This window comes from Parasteatoda tepidariorum, chromosome 9 (genome assembly GCF_982258835.1).
Source record: "Parasteatoda tepidariorum strain Cologne lab strain chromosome 9, Ptep-v5.0, whole genome shotgun sequence".
NCBI lineage: Eukaryota > Metazoa > Arthropoda > Arachnida > Araneae > Theridiidae > Parasteatoda > Parasteatoda tepidariorum.
In genome coordinates this window covers 1,059,868-1,077,723 of record NC_141763.1, presented here as the reverse complement: position 1 = coordinate 1,077,723, position 17,856 = coordinate 1,059,868, and the positions used below count along the sequence as shown (strand labels likewise).

At 27.9% G+C, this 17,856-nt stretch overlaps 1 long non-coding RNA gene across 5 annotated transcripts; it reads right to left on the bottom strand.

The window, feature by feature from the left end:
* Nucleotides 1-2,052: 2,052 nt before the first annotated feature.
* Nucleotides 2,053-17,820, bottom strand: LOC147803224 (uncharacterized). Of its 5 annotated transcripts, XR_015428911.1 has the most exons (5): nucleotides 17,662-17,790; nucleotides 15,200-15,302; nucleotides 13,459-13,562; nucleotides 9,730-9,810; nucleotides 2,053-2,510 (listed from the first exon to the last, which is right to left on the bottom strand). It is a non-coding gene; the product is annotated as an uncharacterized LOC147803224 (long non-coding RNA). The 5 variants fall into 5 exon arrangements; XR_015428909.1 differs by having other exon boundaries at nucleotides 13,459-15,302; nucleotides 17,662-17,820; XR_015428910.1 differs by lacking the exon at nucleotides 17,662-17,790 and having other exon boundaries at nucleotides 15,209-17,649.
* Nucleotides 17,821-17,856: the final 36 nt, after the last annotated feature.

Here is a 17,856-nt window from a genome sequence, read left to right as displayed (position 1 = left end):
AACTCCGTAGTCTTGCAATTTTGAACCCAATCCAGAAGAGTAGGAAACTCCTGTATCCAGAATTAAGAGAAGTTTACCTTCGTGGAGGAATTTATGATAAAACTAAGCCGCATTTGCTTTGCATTGAGAAGAAAACCACGAAAACCTAATACGGCTAGCATGGCGGCAAGGGGACCCGTGATCCGTCTACCATGGGGATATCTTACGGCAGCACAGTGGTCCATGCGAGCCGGGTGTTGTATCTGTTAGCCATCGCTAGAATTCGAAATCAGTTCACCTCATTTTGATGCTCTATCCCTTGAGCCACCACGGCTCTAAAATAATGGCGACTCGAATCACCAAACTTTCGGTTAAAAATGCTCTACAGTGGACAAATATTCAATCCAAATAATATACTTCATATATTTTTTGACCCTAATTTTTATTGCGCTTAAGTTAAATATTATATACCTTCAGGTGCCCCAGTTAGATTAACGACAAAGTGAATGAAAAAAAAGTACATAGGAAAAGATTAGGAGAGATAGCTTGGTAGAAGAGATTTGAATATTATAGTTTAATATAGAGGCCGGGATAGCCTGGTTGGTAGGGCACTGGGCCCATGTCCAAGAGGTCGTAGATTCGATCCCCGCCGGTCGAAGACTCTCCGTGTAATAAATGGTGACTGATGCACGTTAAATCTGTCAAGTCACAAAGTCCTCCATGTTCTCAAAACAAATTATACCTATGTTGGTACTGATCCAAGAGTTTCCCTGTCTTCTGTATAGTACCTTATAATATAATATCAGGTCGAGTTTGGAAATCATAGTTTAATATTTAGGGGAGATAGGGGTCCATTTATATGTACAGTACATGAGCAAGAATTTCTCCATTTTACTGCTATTGTACGTACTTAAAAAGAAAAATATTAAACAGTTTTAAGAAAAAGAATGTTTTATTTAAGTTACAATATTTGAAAATAAATAAAAAAAAGCGCATTCATTTTTATTAAATATAATTTTTAAATATTGAACAGCTCGAGCCCCGAACCCTCAGAGCTAGTAATTAATTGTTTCCTAATATTTAACCCATAGATTTAGACGGGGAAGATGAATTACTTCACCTAAAGGGCGTCAGGGTGAACTTGAACAATGTAGTCCTTACTATACATTTGCGCTATCTATTGACCTTTTATATAACATTTTGTTCTCAAATAGACTTATCAAAAAACTTGATTTTGAACATAACAATATAATGCAAATAATTTATAAAAATGGAATCTTCAATTATATAATTGCTCAAAAAGATATTTATTTATAAGGAACGACGGTGCAAATTAATATTATTTTATTAAATATTTCGTATTTTTACATATTCCACAGTTACTTCCAAATAAAAATACCAAATATCATAAAGTATTTTTTGTAAAAAAAGAAATAATATTATTCAATTAAATATGAAAGGGGAAAAAAGAGTAAGCTATGAATTTCCATTAAAAATAATTTGTTTTTACGAAGTTTTATGCAATCAAGCAATATTCTATGTACAACATTCTTAAAATACAGTATGCAATAAATTTAACAAAATAAATAAATAAAATAAAAAAATTATGATATGTAATCTATATAAATGTTTTCAATATAAATTTTAATGCATTTTTTCTTACATTTTAACAAAAAATTTTATTAGCAAAAACAAATAGGTATAAATTTAGTTAAAACTACCAGAAAAATCTTGAATCAGATTTGGAAGATATATTTTTTTTGGTATAATAAGAGGAAAAGTTTTTACTTCATTTATAATCCAAGTAAAATTTAAAAACAATTTAAGCTAATTAGCTGGAAACTTGTAACTTTCTCATCTTCAACCTGATGCAAAAATCACATGCAACACATTAAATTAATTATTATTATATTTACATATAATAAAATCGATGACAAATTTCAAACATTGATAAAAGCCTGCACTGAAAAAGAAAATATTATAAAATTAATTCTTAAAAGGAAAGAAAAACAAGTAAAAGTAAAAAACATTAGGTATAAATCTCTGTAAAAAATTTCCAGGCTCTGTAAAAAGTTTTCAGGAACATTTTTTATTTATAAATCGCATACGCACTCAATTCCAGACATGAACACGTATATCTTATAAATTATAATTTAACATTGAGTTTATCTGAATAAACAAAGGTTAACATAGAAGTTAACATAACGGTACAGAATAATAAAGTTTTATAAATATAGAATACCATATTAAATATTCATATGCAAAGGGTAAAAAAATGTTTTTTTATATGTTTTCAGACATTGTAAAAAAATAAACTTGAAGAGTAATTAATTTCCCAGTTTATTTTTATTACATTATATTACAGTTCCTTTAAAATGCAAACATATGAAAAGTAAATCATACTATAAATGTAAACTTTATTTTAAAAACTGTTCCTTGTAAACACAGATTTCAGTATTCCTTATGACATTTTTTAAATTTTATGTAACAGATTCTTTACAGCTCCATTTCAATGAACCTTCATAACAGAACTGAAAATGAAAAAAAAAAATATAATATTAGCATTAAAATATTTTTGAGCAATAACAAACAGTTTTTTTTTTTCATTTGAAAAATCAATAATTGAAATTAAGAAATATGTCAAATTAATGACGAAATCAAAAATCAAAGTAATAAATAAAAATTCTACAATAGATGCCCTACACTTTATTGTTAAATTAAAGAATTTCTGCAACAACCTATTATGGGTCAATGGGTGGTGGAGTTTATGACCAAAAGCATAATGTGGTGTAAGCATGACACACAATATTTGCATTACAATCCCACACAATCTTCGAACAATCGATCAGCAGCTGTGTGTGGGCCTCAAGTTGTCACCAAGTTCCAAACCCAGTTCTTCATAATTATAGCTCAATTCGTTTGACCACTGAGCCATTGTTGTAAATTTCAGATAATATAAATGAAGACATTTATAGATGGATTTTATCATGAAGCTTAAAAAAATAATTAATTTTTTGTCAAAAATGTTATCATAATGCATTTGTACAAATTGAAACAAATTGTAAAAATATTCTGTGAAAAATTAGCTAAAATGTATAGTTATTTTACATGTTAACTTTCTAAAACTGTAATATTGATCACAGAAATGATGACAAAGGAGAATTAAGAACAGTTGAACTCTGCTGTATTAAACAAGATAGTCCCCAAAACCACTTGACACTTGGTTTGTGATGAAATTTAATGCATAATAATCTGAATTGGCCATACTGAGTCAAATTTAACTATTACATACTCAAAATAGGGAAAAAATCACAAAACTATAAAAAATATCTGCCACAAAAAATTATAATTAATAAATAACAGGAGAAAGAAAGAGAGATCAATGCAGTATTCTGGTGTTGTGATACCTGAGTAAGAATAAAAATGGGAAAGAATTTGAGAGGCAAAATGCAGTTGTAACAATCAGTTTACAAATGAGCCATAGTATGCGTAAAAATTCACATCATAAACCGAAAATGCTCACCAGGTTTTGAGACAATATAGTGATAGGTCACAGTATAGAAATAAACTTAAATTTTGATTAGAATTTTGATTGGTTTGAAATTAGCTCTTAATACGATAACAATAATAACAATTTTAAATGATCAAAAAATTGGCAATACCTGTAAATTTTGAAAGCTTAAGGCCATACAAAAAAACAATTTCAATTATGAACAACAGTCGGTTAAAATAAATGAACTTGTAACCAGGGTGTAAGATTATTTATATGGGGGAACAAACATCCATGAAATGAAAATAATTCACAAAAACAATTTTCTCAGTAAAATAAGGATATGTACTATAAATTCTTTCTTTCATAGAGCTTAACTAAAATTCAATTAAACTTATTTGTTGCCTTAAAACAAGATTTTTAATGAAATATTTAAATAAAAATCAAGTTTAAAGGTCTTACTTTTTAAACTTTAAAAGTCATAAGAATTGGAGGTGTAATTCACACAAGGGCAGAATCTTGAATTTTCAACAAGGGCAGAATTGATGGAGCATCTAACTAATGCTATTGATAGAGCATCAAAATCAAGTTAAAATCTTACATTGTTACAAACATTAAATAACAAAGTTAAACAGAAACTATGTCTGACAAAACATAGGGGAAAAGAAATTGGATATTTAAGAAACTGTATTTATCTTAAAATAATAAAACCCTTGATAGAGTTGATTTTAAAATAAAAGTATCTAATTGTTTTCTAACAAACATTTAATAGGTATTTAAATAATTATAAAAATAATGCAGATTAATCCCAATTACTTCTACCAGAACTTTACCTTTAGGTACCTAAATTATTTTAAAATAATTTAGTTTTATTAATTAGTAAAGAAGGTTTGTAAGAAGATATAAAGCTAGTATAAACATTTTTAACATAATATTATGGCAAAAATTTTGTTCTGCATCACTTTGTGATTAAATGATGATGCTATACAATAGTAACAAATTTGTAATTGTTAGTTAGAGAATGCAATATGATACAATATATAATGCAAAAAAAGGTATATAAAATTCATATTTACAGTTAATAAAATAAAATATTAAGAAATTTAATTTAATATTATAATTATATCATATTTTTTTAAATAAAATAATTTTTAAAAAAAAGAGTTTATTCATTCACACAATATTTTATTTAAATTAAAACTTAGATATAATGACATAATTTTACTTCTTGTATTTGCTGAAAAATAAGCAAATACAATTTTGTGAGAGGAGTTACTTAAATCCCCCTTTTAGTTCAAAAATAAAAATAGATTTTAAAGAAATAAAATAATAATACTCAGTAAATAAAACTAAAACTATAAGTATTACTATTTCTATATATTTATAATATTTCTTGAATTACAGAATTTATATTTTTAGGCCACATTATATAGGCTTTTCAAGAGACTTTTCAAAGCTATTTTTCAATTTTTTAAGGCTAACTGAAATCAAGACATTATAGACAGTTAGAAGAGTTGCACATTTTCTAAACTTAGATTCAATAATTTTATATACACTCAATATATAACTAAGGATTCAGTTCTGATAAGTTAACACAAGTAATTTTTTAAGTAATATGAAGGAAAAAGAAATCTGAGGCTTGAAGCTTCATTAAATGAAAAATTCTGTTTTTATAATTATGTAATTTGTATTTAGGAGGGATCATATAATAATGTTTTTCACTTATAGACCATATAACCATAAGAATTTATTGCAAGAATGTAAAAGCACATGAATTTCTTAATTATATTTTAATGATATGTGAATTTTTAAAGGGAAAAATGGGCTTTTTTCATTAACACTTTTTCAAAGTGTTTTGATTGGTGCCTTTTTATTTTATTTAATCTCTTTTCCTCATAAAAAAAGTTTTCATATTTTTCTTTCAATTGCATATTCAAAAGGTATTACATTTCATTGAGTAAAGTTTCACTTCTGTTTCCCAAACTTAGAGTCAGATAATTAAAGTAAATTTCCAACTAAGCACTAAATATGTTAATTATTGTGAAAACTTTGGTTGCTAAATGTTAAGTTTTCTAGAAATGTTTATTGCAGCTTTTAATAACTTTCTCATATTTGTATAAGTCATTAGAAAAGTGCTGCCCTAGTTTATTTTTTGTTTTCGTCTGTTAGAATTAATATTATCAGATTGAACATTAAAAACCCGCATGTTAAATCACATAGGAATGAATGATTGTATGATTCCATCATTCTTTCTGTACAAGTGAAATATTGCAAATTTTTGACTATAGATTCAAGAATTTTTAACCCAAATCAGCTTAAAAGTTAAAATACTTGTATTGCACATCACTGCTGTCCTCATTAATCATTAGAAAAGCGATGTCCTAGTTTATTCTGTGTTATCGTCTGTTACTGTAAATATTATCGAATTGAATATTAAAAGCCACATATTAAATCACATAGAAATGAATTCACTACAGTTCCCATCTTGCTTTTTTTATTGTAATGTCATAAATTATTTTTATTTTACCATTAATAATCCTATAAGGATATTTTTTAAAGGAAAAAAAAACACATTATATGTTTCTAGAACATAACTATATCAAGTCAAAATATTATTTTTCCATATCTTATTGTCACTTGCAAACGTGTCACTACTGTGCCACTAATTTTATCTTTTAATGGTAAAGATAAAACTGATTATTAGAGAGTTATAACTTTACAATCATATATTAATGATTTTTTTTTAATAATTTCAAGGAAAAATAAACTTTGAGAAGTAATATTTAAATAATTGAGTAAATCATTTATGTAATACAAATTTTTAAATCAAAACACTAAAATCAAGGAATCATAAATATTTTTAATTAGTGTTGGTGACCAGTTTGGTTCTGATAAGGAACTTGACATTTTTCTGTTCCTCACTACATGGTCGGGTGTTGTGGTAATGTAATATTTCAAATATAATTCAATAATTTATAGAACAGAACTTCAAATAAACCTTTACTGGCCTTTATGGATCGTGTGCCCAGTCAGAACATTATGTCCAAGGCATACACACATTTCAGTTATATCATTTTATTTCAATTAGTCAATAATTTATAAACAAAAGTTTCAAATAGACCTTGGTGTTTTTTATGAATTGTGCATCATATTTTTTACTGTGCCCAAAGCACACATAACAAAACTTGAATTCATAGAATATAGCAAAGAGGATGTTTAGAGCTTTCAAAATCCAATTTTAAAAAAATGATTACTTGTCATTTTTAAACAATTACAGCAAAAAGTATATAAATCATAACATCTTTCAAGTAGGTAACAAATCAAAGTAAAGGGGAAAGATATTTATAATCAAATTTTAAGTAACAGCTAAATATTATTCTTTGCATACCACTAACATGATATTTGCAATGAAATTAGATTTCATGATTTAAAATCAAAATTATTTTTAAAAGAAATAAATATACATAGTTTTTATTGTTTAGTTCTTGTAAAATAAATTTTTTAAATAAATTTTTATATTATTCTCAATCATTATTTTTCTTTTGAGTAAAAGAATAATTGATTACATAATATAAAGACTAACAGAATAAACAATATTGATTTCATTTCAAAAGAAAACTGTAAATGTAATTTAAAAGCAACTTTAAAGCACTGGTTTTTATATATGGTTTAAAAAATTCTTTGATGCAATGGTCATAAAATAAGTCCATTGTCTTGATATGAAAATAACTTAAATCCTCTATTAATTACAAAATGTAAACCATTAAAAACTGACTATGTAGCTTTGCTATTGATTACAATAGTTGCTATCATTTTGGATAGAGAAAGAAGGAATTTGGTGTAACAAAAGAGAAAGATCTATGTATATTATACATGAATGTGCTCAGGTATCTGAATTGTTTTCCATATGCAATAACAGAACAGTGCATTTCCATGAGCAAACAATTCAATTTACAGCAGAGGAAACCCACAAAATTCTTTCTACTTATTTTAAAACCAATGAGATGAAAATTGCAACATTGAGATGTGATATACGATAATCTATGATAGCCAGGATTCATTATCCAGAATATAATAACGAGAAACAATAAACTAGTTTTAATACTAGATCTGGAAGGTATATTTTACCCTCATTAAGAGCTAGACAAACAAGAATTTCTTAAAAATAAAATTTTATGCAAAATTTGTTGCACAACCATGGTGAACACTTCAAATTAAATCTAGGATATGATATACGACACATTTGAAATAATGAATGTGATGCAAGTGTTTTATAAAAAAAATTTAAATTGTCCTCAAAAATAAATTTTTTTATAGTAAAAAGATAAATTTAACATTTAAGCGGTTTTTCATTTCATATGTGGTTCTGTTATCATAACAGTTACAGCTCTTCTATTATCATTGGAGAGTAAAAAACTAAAAATTATGTTTGTTTATATATAGAACACAAACAATTAAAGTCTGTGTCAAGACACTGAAATAAATGCCCAATGAATGGGAGTATAGGGCCATGTGTTCAAGACATAAAAAAAAGACAAATTTAAGAGTGTAACAACTACAGAGTAATCACCCCTTTAAACAAAGCATTTAAGATCCTACCAAACATTTTATACAAAAGATTATTACCATACATTGCAAAAGTCATCAAAAATTATCAATGCGGATTAGAAAAAGAAATATCAAGACCAGATGCACAATCATACACATCTGGGAAAAAGAAACGAAATTAATATTTATACATACCATATATTTTTTGTCTTTAAGACAGCATATGATGGCATAGAAAGAACAAAATTATATCATGCAATACTCGATTTAGAAATACACACGTAACTAGATAAATCTTACAAAGATGACTCTTAATAGATTTAAAAGCAAGGTAAAACTAGGCAAAGTAAAACTCATACGAATATCTATACGAGTGAGATTCCATGTCATTGGAAAGAGTTATTAAAGACTCAGTATAACAGTTTAAATATTAGAATAATTGAATTAATATATCGAACAAATTTTAATACGGATTAAGAAATCACTTTAAATTAAAACTCTTAAGCATAAATTAAAGACTTATAAATATAAAAGTTTAGTAAAACAAATAATTATGTGTGGACGCACATTTTGGACTACGATCAAAACAAAGGAAAACAAGTTCTGAGAGAAAAGAAAATATTTGGCACTGTCAAAAAAGTAATGCCTGGAGTAAAGTAACCAAATATTGTGAAAACTAAAAAGGTATATCAATTAAGATGACTTGGACATATCTACAGCTACAATGGTTTAAACCCAAAGATAAAAAAAATGGCAAAAGGGGTAGACCAAACATGAGGTGGCTTGATACAGTTGAGAAAATGTCACATAAAATTAGGGTCAACCATTGGTAACAGTAGATCATTCCGAATAAAAGAACTTAAGGAGAGAACCTTGGCCTGCAACAGGCTGTAAAAATGTGGAATAAGAAAGAACTATAAATTTTTTTTAATTCCTATTTTTAAAATGCTAAAAAAGTACCGAAGCGGGGTTGCCATCCTCTCCGCAGAGGATCAAAATTGTGATGGCATGTCTTCAGATCATCCTCCGGGATGTTTCCCAGACCGTTGCCAATAGCCCATTGTGCAGCTCTAGTGCGACGTAAATTAACAACAACAACAAAAAAGTTTAAAAATAATAAAACAGTAAGGTTAATAATTTTCCTTAGAAAAAATAATTAAAGTGAAATATGAAAAATTTTTCAACAGGTAAAATGAAATTTAGTTAATAAGTAATAAGTTAATCAAAAAGAATATTATTTAAAATTATTCAGATATCAATGTTTAAAAGGGTCAACTAATAAACATTTCAGCAAGGTCGAAATTTATTTTGAAAGAATTTATTTAACAAATAATAAAAAATACTGAAGGGAACAGTGATATTTTTTATGGTTTGAATCAAGAGAAAAACTAGTTATTTCATGAAACATATTTAAAGAGTGTCTCAAAGTGTATTTCATGAAAATCAAAATTTTTAACACAATATTTACTATTTGGAAAAAAATTCATAAATCATATTTATTACTAATAAATGTGACATTTTCTCATGAATCAGGTATACTTTCAGTTTGAGAAACTAAAGATAATGTGTAACATTTTTAATACAATTTTTGGTATGAAAGTAATAATATTGATTAAAAGTTAAAAGAAATACAAAGAAACTTTCTCATTACTGACTTCTTTTTCATTACTGACAGCATATTTCGTTTAGCAGAAGAAAAAAAAAAGAATTACTTTTCACATAGCTGAAACAGCAGGTATACAAAAATGATGAAGGAGCAGCAGTTGCGGGTTCGAATCCTTATGTTTCCATCGCTAAATAAAAAGAAAACAATTGAGAACAATGACAAATACTCAAAATTAGCATTCTATTTCTGATAACTATGAACTAAAAACTACATAAAAATATGCATGGAGACAATTTAACATCAAAAAATGGTTTCAAGGGAGAAAAAAGAAACTTTTTATATAAAAGAAGTTAGGTTAAAAGATTTTTATATAACCTGTTGATACATTCAGCTATGTGTATAAAAAACTAACTAGTGAATTACTGGTAAAATAATGAAATTTAAACCTCTTTCAGAAAAATTTCTGTTCTATATTTTGAATATTATAGAGTAACAAGTATAGGAAAGCTTTTATTACATTCACGATTTTTGTAAAAGTGTAAAAACAATAAAAACCTATAAGCAAAAACCATAAAGTTTGTCTTGATTTTAGATTTTTTCTCCTTAAACACTGATTACATAATAAAAAATAACAGTCAAGATCAGAGTTTTAAGCATAAAATAGAATCAAGTTTTTCTTAAAATACACAGTGAGGTGGCAGCTAAAAGTTTTTAGAAACCTCTGTTATTAAGTTATAATTTATAAGAAAAATTTGAAATTCATTTAATATAGTAATTTTTATAAGCTACAATTCAAACGATCTACAATTTGATCCTTTTTTTAAGGGACTATTCATAACAAATCAATGGTGCAGGAAAATGACGAATGAGAGTTAACCTAGAATATTTTCGAAATTCATGAAAATTAATACATTCGTAATACATATAAAACATTTAATTAAAAAAATTATTCGAAATATTTATGCAAAAATATTTACGGCACGAAGTAAAGGATAAATAAGTGCATCAACATATTTACAATACAGTAAAACCTCTGTTATGCGGACATTCTTGGGACCGAGATTGTTCATTTATGGGAGGGGTACCATAATAACAAAGTTTAACACCGTAAATTATTTAAAAAATATTTTGGAAGATGTAGAAATAATTAAATAATCTACAATAACTATCTATAAGGATATTTTTTTAAACTTTAAGAAAGATAAAAAAGAATATATAAAGAAGTTTGATATAAAAACATAATTCCAGATGTTTTTTTTTTTTAAATTACGCCCGCCATCGTCCTCAGACATAAGGCGTCTTGCAGTACAATATAACAGTGAAGTAGCTCCAGAAGGTGAGAGAGCACGAAAGTCCTCACAGGAATTAATGACGAGAAGAGAGGGGCAATCAAAAAGATGCTCCCCAGTCATAGGCGAAGTGTTACAGAGTACACAAAGAGGTGAATTGACTAGGTTAATCTTAAATAGATGAGCCTGCAAGTAGTCATGTCCAGTAATTATTCTAAGGCAAGCAACTCCCTCGGTCCTGGGAAGGAGGGAAAGACGAGAGCGCTGCTGGCCATCAAGAAGGCTAGCTCAGGATTTTCCATCAGCTAAGTCCTCAAGAGCAGATATTGTTCTGTGTCTGAATTTGCTCTTAAGATGCCACCTTGCATTTCTAAGAGGAACTGAGTGAGAGGGTTAATGCAATGCTGAAGCCTCTCTAGCCAACATGTTAGCCCGTTCATTTCCGCAGATGCCACAATGGCCAGGGATCCACTGGAGGACTACATCTCTTTCAGAACAAAGGAGAGATCTGATGCGTTGTTTATACTCAAATTCAAGTTCAGAGCGGTATAAATTATATTCAGAAATGGTCTGAATTGCAGCCTGAGAATCGACAAAGATAACTATGTTTTGTTCAGATGGTTCACCAACAGCTGTAATAGCCATAAGGATTGCAAACATTTTTCCATCAAAATTATCTGCCCAAGTGTCAAGAGGTTCTCTAAGGCTGAAATATTTGGAATAAGCACTGGCTCCAGCTTTACCAGTTGAAAAAGTGGAGGATCCATCAGTAAAAACCTGCAGCCATTCCAGGCGAGGGTATCACTCGTGTATAGTGGCCAGAGCAATAGGATACAACTGAGTCTGGTGGAAGTCCAATTTCCGGACAGGCTGTACCAAGTTAAATCCAGCAGTGGCATTTCTCAGAAAGCTTGTAAAAACAGGCAGTCTGTAGATACAAAGTTTGGAGTTGGAGACCTCAAAGATCTCTGCAAGTCTCCGGTACTCAAAAAGAAAAGAATGTTGAGTCTGGTTTGAGGGAGAATATATAATTCCAGATGTAGTTACAGATAAATGAATATAATTTCCCTATTAGCATAGATACTTCAGTTAAACATATGATACTGAATAGGAGCTTTCAATCCTCAGTTGTTTTCAATTATTAGGTTTACATCCTCTTACACCTACCTATCATTTGATAGGGAACGTGGTTAATACTTTTTTGAAAGTAAACCTCACATGATTCACAGAGGAAAAAAGCTATGCCTACCTGTAAGGCATGAGGACCTATGGAGTTGATTATTCACAATTGAACAGCTATCAATTGTCTGAATAAATGTTTCGTTTATATGAACAACTCAAAGATTATACTTCTGTTCTCTTTTTTACCCCAGCTCGGTTAAATACAGTCTTCAAATTGATAAGAAAATGAAAGAAATTTTCAATGGGGAAGAAGCATTGAGAGCGTTCAAGATGTTATTTCAACTTGAGGGGTCTCCTAACTTGTGTGGTCCAGATGAAAAGATCAAAAGATCTCGCTGTCCGAATTATTTCACAACAGCAGTATCATTTTCTCTCCTTTCTTTACAAAGGTAAGGCAAAGTGACAGGAGAAAAATTGCTTCTTCCATAGTGAAATAGTTTAACAATATTTTTAGTTATGGATAAGGCAAAAAAAATTTACATGCTTTAAAAATGGTGAAAAGTTGCGCTTTTTTCCTTGCAATTTAAAGCAGAAAGTTTTTTTTCTCCTTTTTTTTCAAATTTAGAAAAAGTAGTGTCCGTTTTGAGGAGATAGAAATAACATTTCAGGGCCAAAATGACTGTCCGCGTCCGGTTATGGGAGTGTCCGCTTTGTGGAGTATGTACATAACGGTTTCTTCATAGAAGATTCCCTGGGAATTAAAAATATGTCTGTATTGAGAGGCGTCTGTTTTGAAGAAGTGTCCATAGCAGGAAGTTTCACTGTATTTGGAAATTTTGGTTTTCTTTAGGCAAACAATAAATTTTCAAGAGCTGTTACAGATTGTAGTTCATTTTCTGAAAATTCCTGTGAATATAAAAAGCTCCTGATTGGTTTAAAGATTTTCAGGCCTTCTGCAAATGTTTGCTCTAATTGTTTGTGTTCACTCTTCATTGGTATTATATTGCAACTACTTTTTGATCCAGCAAGTTTCAATATTTTTATCAACTGATGCATAACCACAAAATTGTTGTTTGAGGTGTTTTACCCAAACTGTAACATAATCCACATTTTTTTTTTCTTTTTTCATTATTAACATCACCATTCAGAAGATACTATTCTGCTTCCTCAAAGCAAATTACAAACAAGTAATTTGTTTTGATAACTTAATTTTAATAACAAAATAAAATATTATTAGCAAATTACATAGAAATGATAAATATAAAATTACAAAAGATAATTAAAAGAAAACTAAGGTATTGGTAAAAAACTATCATTTACAATAAAATATCCTTTTATATTTTTAGTCTAAGATAAATCATAATACAAGACAAAACAATATTAAATATTTTCTCTATTTTAAATAAATTTATGTAAAAATTTACCTCTGCTCAATACCAACTTGAACATCAGAGAATGCTTTGAGTACAAAAAGGAGAGTCAATTTTATGGCATCAGATGTAGTATTATTAAGAGGAGCAGCTCAAAACTGAAATTGAAAAATTTTGAGTGTCAAACATACTTTTAAATTATACATGAGTGATTACTTTCTTAAAAAAATGCACAAAACTGTACAATGTACAAGAAAGAAAGCTTATGTAAGGAGCATAATTATTTCTTGATTGTGGACAATTCTTTTTATTAAAATATCTTTTTTTTTTTAAATCTTAAAGTAAAAATGAATGGACAGAATGATGAGAAAATTACAAGCCATATTATTTCAAAAAATAAAAATACCTCTATTTAAAAAGCCTTGACATAGACTTAGATCTTTATTGAGTAAGCGTACATATCTCAACTAATCTATTCGTTATTATTTTTTTAGTATAATGATCTGTGTTAACCTTGAATTTAAATGTTACAAAACGTTATAATTAAGCAAGAGTCAAAACTTACCCTTCTATATAGATTTAATATTGTCAATGCTTTAATATAGTTAAAACATAATTATTGCAACAGATTCTATATAATAAGGTAAGATTGAAAGTCTACAAATCTTTTGCATTTTATGAATAAAGAAAAATGGTAGAGATTTAAGTTGCCTTTTTGAAATAAAATAGTTTTAAATACACTCTTTATTCACTTTCTGCAATAAATAAGTTCACCTATGTGTTCAAATTGTTACTATACATTTTTAGATGTCTTGAAAGTTATGTTTAATATCATCAATGATTATTTCAATTGATTGTTAAAAGAAAAGTTCAAAGTATGAAAATTATTAGCAACCCAAAATTACCTCAAAAATTAAAAACCATTATAAGTAATTTTAATTTAAAATGACAGCCTTTCCATGTTCAAAAAGTACTAGTACATAAAAACAAGGAATGTAAGCCAAAAATAAAATATTTTCAGCAAATATATAACATCAAATCTGCTATATTTACTAAATTATATCAGGCTATCTGTTATCAGGTTATAATTTATATATTAAAGCAATATTATTATTTTTTTAATAAGCTGTATTTTTTATTGCTGTTCCAAAATTGTAATTTTTGTAATTGTAGAATTTTTGAATTCAGCAAATAATACATACAAATAATTCATACAAAGTTGCTGTTTTAATTAAATAAAAAAAATTTCAAAAAACTTATTAACAAAAACTACATTTTTCAAAAGAAATTTTGATCGGACCCTAAGTAGACATGACCCCTTGAGTACAGCCATAAAGAACCATAACTCAGACAACCAGTTTAGGAGCACATTTAATAGTTATCCAATATAACAGCTAGAAATTTCATGCAAAACAATTTATTGCATACCAGTAATTCACATAAAAAGAATTCATGGTCTACTTCTAAAATTTTATGGAAATTGTGAAAACAGAGATTTAAATTTAATTTATAAACAATCAAGTTTGTTCATAGAAAAAAATATTAGTCGTAAAGTTAAAAAAAAAAAAAAAAAACTATTAAAATAAGGGGTCATTAAGAAATATCAAGAAATTAAAGTTAAGAAATTATAATAAAGATATAATTTTCTAATAAATTAGTTTCAAGTACTATTAAGCTTTTTTATTTTTTTTTTTAAATTTTATCTACCACTTAATAGTTGAAATTAAAATCTGCCAGAATCATCCTAAATGTACCTGCTTACTTTCATATTTATAATAAATTTAAGTGTTAATACCTTTTGTACCTAATTAATTGACTTCACTATATGTTCAAAGACTTTAAGTCACAACCAAAGAGTCAATTCAATCTACATACATTTATCTACTGACATATCCTGCCTATAGATACAACAAAAATACATATAAATGTTAGTATATTGAGTCATATTTCATGAAATGGTATATGCTAGTCTCAATACTATGTTTCTACCTGACCAGTTTAATCTTGTCATTACAATACAGAAGTAAACTAGGCTATGATAACTAAGATTTGCACAAACACTAAACATGTGATTTGGAAGAATATGGAGCAAAGGACGGAAATAACTTTAAATTAATCTAGGTACTTTTTCATTTTGGCTAATTTATCTATTATTTGTTTTTCTGTTTTTTTAAAGTCACTTATAAATAATAAAAAAACAGTTGAATTTACTTGCACTCATTAAGTTTCAATTAGTGACTTTATCGCCTGCTCCGGAAAAATGGAGAATTACCCTAATTTATTTAACAATTAACTGAAATAAAAAAAACAATAACAGAAAAAATATATTCCAAAATTCCACGAAGTTAAGAACAAAGCAAAAAATTGAAAACAGGAAAAGCAAATAGCTAGAAGAGCAAATTACACAATTCCTGCTCATCTTAAACATCCATGAGGGTTTGTCAGGCATGAGCACTTCTTTAGGACATCTGGGGCAAAAGGCTAAATAATACCAGTTTCTCAAGACAGTGTTCCGTCGAAAACGGCTTCTATTTTTTATGAGCTGCAGCAAAATTTGGTGTTTGAAATCCCAAGTGAGGGATAGCTAAAGCAGAGACAGATACTGCTCATTTTCGTTTTGCATTTTATGCAGATTGGAACAGAGTCCTATCGATATTGGCTCTCATTGTTACCGTGTTACTAACAATATTAAAACTTAAATAAATTATTAAAAAATTATCATTAGCCACCATTCATTTAATTTTTGTAGTCTCTAGGATATTTTTATTATGTTTTGAAATTTTAATTTTTCCACTTTTTTTGATGAATTGCTACTTGCAATGAAACTTTTCGTTAAGAATAATTGAATTAATTATTTAAAAAAATATCCATTAGCCATCAATTAAATTGCTTGGGTCATCATTCTGACATTTTTGCTTTATTATTCTTTGGTTACAAGTTTAACTGAATTCTTACTAATGAAACCTTTTTTTGTCTAACTTTTAGTAGTAACATTTTAAAATTATGATTGCACAGTTTCACCAAGATAACAAAAAATTTGGTGTTTAATTTTAAGCACAAAAAATGCTCTTTCTTAAACACCATTAAATCTATGTTAAATTTTAATGCTTCAAAAGTTATTTATTATTCAATAAAAATCAAATTTACTTTAAAAGGTATGTGTATGTTTTTTTAAAAATTATTTAAAAAAATATGTTTATCAGTGCATTTTTTAATACTAAAATATCTTTTCGTATAAGAGTATCAATTTCCTAGGAACCTGCTTAGGGGCCGTTCAAAAAGTACGTACACAAAAATGGAGAAATTTTAACCCCATCCCCCTTTTTCGTACATTACCGTACATAAGGCCTTACCCCCCCCCCTAGAGTACGTACATTATATTGCTCTAACCCTTTAATTTTTTATTCTGCTTTATTTCTTATTTTTTGAGAGACAACTTTTTTTGAGAACTGGTTTACTCATTCTAACAAGTGGTCGCCGTGTGAAAAAAAATACAAGAGCAAACATATGTATAATACATGTGTAGGAAAAAGTCAAATTTAAATTTGGTGTATGCTTATAATGTACGTACTTTGTATAAAACTTCCCCCCCTCCCCATCATACAAAATAGCAAATCCCCTCACCCCTTCGGGTGTACATACTTTTTGAACGGCCCCTTATTGAATTATGGAACATGCTTGAAAATCCAATAATCAGGATTAAGTGTAAAGAGAAGGGTAATCACAGAAAATTAAAAAAATAGCGAAACTTTTCCTATCTTAAGGTAAGAAGTAGCTAATTGACTACGCAAAATTAAAGTTTCTAATAATATGTACACTTTGGCTACGAATACTTGAATCAAAGAATTGATATAAAAGGGGATATTTTCGTATCCTGATCTGTTTCGTATCCTGACTACAATTGCTAAAGTGCCAAATAGATTTTAAAAATTTCAAATTAAAAAATAAACAAAACATGTAGATGTTTGGGGGTGGCTGCGAGTTATAACTTTCGAGTTGGTCCCTTTCTGTGACGTTTCTTTTTAGTTTTTCACGGGCCACTGCCTGGAAGTTTCCAGGACTTGGGGATTATTCTGCCACAGATCACGATACTGAAATATCCCCGATATAAACAACTTTATATACAATTTTAATTTATAACTAATTTAATTATATACTTTATTAATTAATGATATAACAACTTTATATACTAAATAAAAACTATATTTTTATATATTAAATAGAGTTACTACTGTAACTGTCAATACAATTTCTTACAGTTCAACTTGAATGTATTATATTATTTAAAAAAAATTGCACTTGCATATTAGAAAAAAAATATAAAATATATATATATATATATATATGCAATAATGTAAAATTAGCTTTTTGTACGCAAGCATTTGTTTAATCCCACTTTTCCATGTTTTCATCTAACTCTCTATAATGTTTTGCAGACAAGTAAGCTACAAG